At 47.2% G+C, this 5,110-nt stretch overlaps 1 long non-coding RNA gene across 1 annotated transcript in view; it reads left to right on the forward strand.

The window, feature by feature from the left end:
- The window catches only part of LOC107183600, a 13,913-nt gene extending 12,142 nt beyond the window's left edge, over window positions 1–1,771 (forward strand). The window contains exon 2 of the long non-coding RNA XR_001514387.1: window positions 1,501–1,771. This is a non-coding gene — a long non-coding RNA (uncharacterized LOC107183600). The remainder of the gene's footprint in view (window positions 1–1,500) is intronic.
- The last annotated feature ends 3,339 nt before the right edge of the window (window positions 1,772–5,110 follow it).

Consider the following 5,110-nt stretch of genomic DNA (forward strand, 5'->3'; position numbering starts at 1 on the left):
TGCTGGCCTGCTCGCCCCTGCCTGCTGGTCTGCTTACCCCCAATGGCTTCGCCCCCCCATCAGCCTGATCACCCACAACTGCCATCCCTGAAGGATGTCCTGGATCAGGGTGGGGGTCTCACTGGGGTGCCTGGCCAGCCTGGGTGAGGGGTTGAGGGCTGTTTTCAGGCTGGCCACGCCCCCCAGCAACCCAAGCTCCCAGCCTCTCCTTTTTTTCTTTTTCTTTTTTTTTCAGCACCTCCTTAAGCGGAGGCTGGAAGTAGGTATCTGGGATTTATCTATCGTCTATAATTGAAACTTTGTAGCCTTGAGCAGAGGCCAGGGAGGGCAGGTAGCTCGGCTTCCTCCATCACCAGGGGCAACTCAAGCCTCCTGCTCACTCCAGCTCCGGGGCCGTTGCCATCTTAGTTGGGTTAATTTGCATACTTGCTCCTGATTGGCTGGTGGGTGTAATGGAGTGATGGTTAATTTCCATGTTTCTCTTTTATTAGTGTAGGTATAGCTACACTAATAAAAGAGAAAGATGCAAATTGACCATACCTTCGCAATGCCCACCAGTCAATCAGGAGTGAGTATGCAGATTAACCCAACAAAGCTGGCAAGTTAATTTGCATACACAGGGCTGAGCAGCCTGGGAGTGGGGCGGGACGCTTGCAACAATGCAGGCATTCTGCACTGCCCCAGCCACTCCAGGCCTCTGGGCAATGTGGGACGGCAGAAGGGCGGCTCCAGGCTGGAGCGAAGGCAGTGCCGACAGCCAGGGGAAGGAAGGCCCATTCTTGCACGAATCTTTGTGCATCAGGCCTCTAGTATATACCTAAAATTTAGTGGATATCCTTCCAAATATTTTCTACACATATGTATACATATGTAACAGGTACAAATTTCACAGTTCAAAAACAGGTATGTCTGAATTGTAACTTCATTTTCTATAACTCAAGTCAGTTTCTATTTTAGGCCTCAATCCCTCTGATGGCAAAAACTAAATCTAGTTAATTCAAGGTAAATGCTAGCACTTTATGATTTGCTTCTTTATTAGTGATCAAGTAGTTTAATTCCAGTGAATTCAGAATTTATTAATTGTCCTTTCTTTTTTCCTTTCAACTTCATGTATTTGCCAGTTTCTAAAACTTATTATAAAAGAAATAGGCACTCATTACAGAAGAATGTTAAACCATAAATAAGAGAAATGAAAAAATAAAAATTATCTGTAAACCCAGCAGCCAGAGATAATCAAACCTTCCAAATTATTCTCTTCATATATTTGCATTTTGGGGATCATATTATAAGTAGCTATTACTGCTTAATATACAGCCAACCTTTTTCCATGTTGCAAAATATAATTCTACAGCATTTTTAATGATTGCATTGTATCCTATATGCAAATGCACCATAATTATTGTCTGTTTTTGTATATTTGGGTTGTTTCCAAGTTTCCACTTTTACGAACTACTTGTAACCAAATCTCTGTGCACGTCTCTACTTCTTTCCTCACAATAGAATTCTGGAGCTGGTGTTCAGAGGGGCACTGGTTGAAGGGCTTTGCCTCATGCTGTCAGGCAGGTGGCACTGCCTTCTACCGCGGGCAAGATGGTCCTTTCTCTACGCCCTGCCAGCACCGTCTTCATCATTTTTTGTCATCTTTGTTAATTTGATAGAACAGTGGTTTTGTAATATTGTTTCAAGTTATATTTCTTTAATAACTAGTAAATAAAACCTGTTTTTAGGCATCACTTATGTGAATTGCCTAATCCTATCTTGCCTCTTTAGACTTACGTTTGTCTCATTCATTTGCAAGAACTCTTTGTTAGCTACGTTGCAGATGTTTTCCCAGTTTGTTACTTGACCTTGAATTATGTCTGTGTGCTCTTTTGAGATTGTAAGAGCCCAAGCCACTGGGCCAGAAGTCTGGTCTTTCACAAATGCTCTGCCTTTGAATAAACTTAGAACACAGAGATTTTTGCATCAGTTACTCCACCTGGAGGACCAGCAGGAGTAACTGGGCAGTCATTTGAACTGGGGGTGCCAAGGGGCTGTTTACACCATGTAGGTCCCGCCTCCCCATGGGAGCCCCACGTTCCCATCAGAAGCAGCAGGGAAATGGCCTCCACCTTTCTTCTGCCTCCCAGATCTCACTAATTGCAACGGAGTTAGCTCTCCAAGCTCCCCAACTAGAAAGAAGGTAGTGAGAGACCGGAGCTAATGCACAGTCCTCACTCATGTCGCGGGGCTCTCCTGGTTTGGTCGGTATCCATTCTGGAGCCTGGCACAAGTCTTCCCCTGTTACCTTGTTTTTCGATTTTTCTTGGCCATTTTCACAGGTGTATTTTTTAGATACGTTTTTTTCAGGCATGTTTTTCAAATGATTATTTTGAATTAAAAAACACACCTAGATACTGTTTTGTAATTTACTGGGCCTCTCCTTACCCTGGTTAGTATTCTTTCTACTGTTTTTAGTCCAAAATCTGATCGGTACAGAGGCAGTTTGTATATTTGCCATTTGTCATGTGCTGTTTTATCCTTGGAGGTATTTTAAAATTCTGACCCATAAGGAAACAGCACCACTCATCTTCTCCCTTTATCTTATTGTTCTTAGCAACTTCTGACGCAACTGATGGGTGTATCTCCTTCCAGAACTCTTGCCCACGGACTCCCATGCCACCACTCTCCTGGGTCTCCTCCTCCCTCTCTGACCACGCCTTCTCAGCCTTCCCATCCAGCTTGCCCACCTCCCTCTTTTTCTCTCCCCAACTTTCTTTCTATGTGAGTCACAGGGCTTCCATGTCACCTAGTGCCAGACATCCAAATAAGTCCCCCAGGCACCTCAAGGCCATGTACCCAGCTGCCTGCTTGCCCTCTCAGCTTGGTCCTCTTGAAACCAAAAGGTGGTGTTCGAGTCCGAGTTCGTTGTCTCACAAAACCAAAGAATGGCTTCACGGACAAAAACGGTTACGGAAGCAAAGTTTATTGGGAGAAGCCAGTCCTGGAGAGTGTGCAGCTGGGGTTCCAAAAGCAGCCGGTGCCCAGAGCTCCCGTTCCATGTCGCAGCTGACGCATTCAGCTTCCAAGCTCATTAAAGTGTATTAGCCCATGGCCACGTGGGCACAGGGCATGCATCCCCAGATGCCAGAGGGTGAGGAAGAGGAAGCATGAACTTTTTTATCTCGGGTAGGTACATGCCTCGCTAGTTCCTGAATGGTCCTCTCAAAGAATTCTGCCTTAGCATCACCCTTGGGATTGGTTTATATGCCTCACTGCCTTGTGATTGGTTATCTGCAAGCTGCCTGTCTCAGCAACATCCATACATTTTAAAGCTAGTGTCTCCACATGGGCCCTCCTTTCCTCAGCTGGGTTGTCTTAGTAACTCTGCCTAGCATGGTTCCCTGGTTCTACTCCCTAGCCCCCACTTCCCCACCCCCGCCCCCCACCATATACCTAGCTTCCCTCTGTCTCCTCACTCTCACAGATATTTCTAATTAAGGTGTCCAAACTTAATTTCAGAGAGGAAGGGAGAGGGAGATAGAAACATCAATGATGAGAGAGACAGCTGCCTCCTTCACACCCCACACTGGGGATCAGGCCTGCAACCCGGGCATGTGCCCTGACTGGGAATTGAACCATGACCTCCTGGTTCATAGGTCTATGTTCAACCACTGAGCCACAGTGGCTGGGTTTGGTGGATTGATTTTTAAATTTGCATTTAACCCAGGTACATTTGCTCAGCTCAGTATTTCCTTAGATCAGCTCTGTCAGTGGGGGGTTGTCGGTTACCTACTGAGTATTTGACACCTTGGATCCTATTTTTCCTGTACTGGGCCCCCAGTAGCGGGGCATGGTGGGGAGAGGGGATAAGAGGGAGAAGGGAGCAGTGGAGGGAGCACAGTCCAAAATAGAAGTGTCTGTTGCCTTCAGGATATATCCAGTCACAGGAAGAAAGACTCATTCTCAACAAAGAACAAAGTAACTTGCAAGCAAAAAAATGAAGACAATCCAGAAGTGCTGATGAAAAGAATCGTTTAGAGGGGCTGGAAGAGGTTAATAGGAGAAAAAGGAGGAGCCATGCAATACTTTCAACAATAAAGTTTTTTTTTAAAAAAATCGCCGAAACCGGTTTGGCTGCCTGCTGGCCCTTCCTGTGTGGTGACTGCCTTCTGGTGCTTGTGTTGCTTTGTTTTCTAACATTAATTTTCAGGTGTGAATGGGGTGGAGGGGATGCACCCCCCTCAGCTCTCTGCTGGCCCCAGGCCTTGGAGGACCCCTAGAAAGGGCAGGCCTGCTGTCCCAGCTGTCCCCAAGGCAAGGCCCCCTGACCCTGCTGGCAGCAGCATCCTCTGGGACCTGGGCGTCCTGCTTTCACTTCCTCTTTTCTGTGACCTTTTCCAGCCCTGGAGCATGTACCCAATTCTGTTCGCTTATGGAAGGCAGCGGTTGAGCTGGAAGAGCCTGAAGATGCTAGAATCATGCTCAGCCGAGCCGTGGAATGCTGCCCCACTAGTGTGGAGGGGAGTCCTCCAGCCATCATCACTACCACTGAGGCCTGAGCCCAGGACCAGTATCTAAAAGTGGCATCAGCTGGGCATTGAGCTCACCCAGGTGCAGTAAGAAGCCACAGGAAGCTGCCTGACAGCTGTAGGCAGAGCGGGCAGCCTGGCTGTAGTCAGCCTGACCGCTCTGTGGGCTCTGTGTGGAGCCCTCCTTCAGGCCTGGGGCCATGCAGAATTTGCAGATGGGACCTGAGGGGAGAGAGTGATAGAAATTATTGACATATCTTTCTGCCAACCCAGCATGAGGTCGGCTTCTTGCCTCTGAGCTAGTTGGATTTCTCTAGTTTTAAACATTCAGGTTCACAGCAGTCTGTGCAGTGGTTTTTAGTCTTGGTTTTATGATAGCCGGTATGTATTTAATTATCCTGAGGGGTCTTGTGAAATGCTCCAAATGAAATCAATCTTAATTCATCATATAAAAACAAACAGAGCCCGTACACATGCTTGGTGTCGAAATGCTGCCGAGTCACCAGCTGGGGTGTGAGAGCCCAGGAGGCTGAACACCCATGTGACCATTTAGCTTGTGAAGCAGCCTCCTGTCCTGCTCACCCGTCCACACACCCACC

Source organism: Myotis davidii, unplaced genomic scaffold, assembly GCF_000327345.1.
Source record: "Myotis davidii unplaced genomic scaffold, ASM32734v1 scaffold862, whole genome shotgun sequence".
Taxonomy (NCBI): Eukaryota; Metazoa; Chordata; class Mammalia; order Chiroptera; family Vespertilionidae; genus Myotis; species Myotis davidii.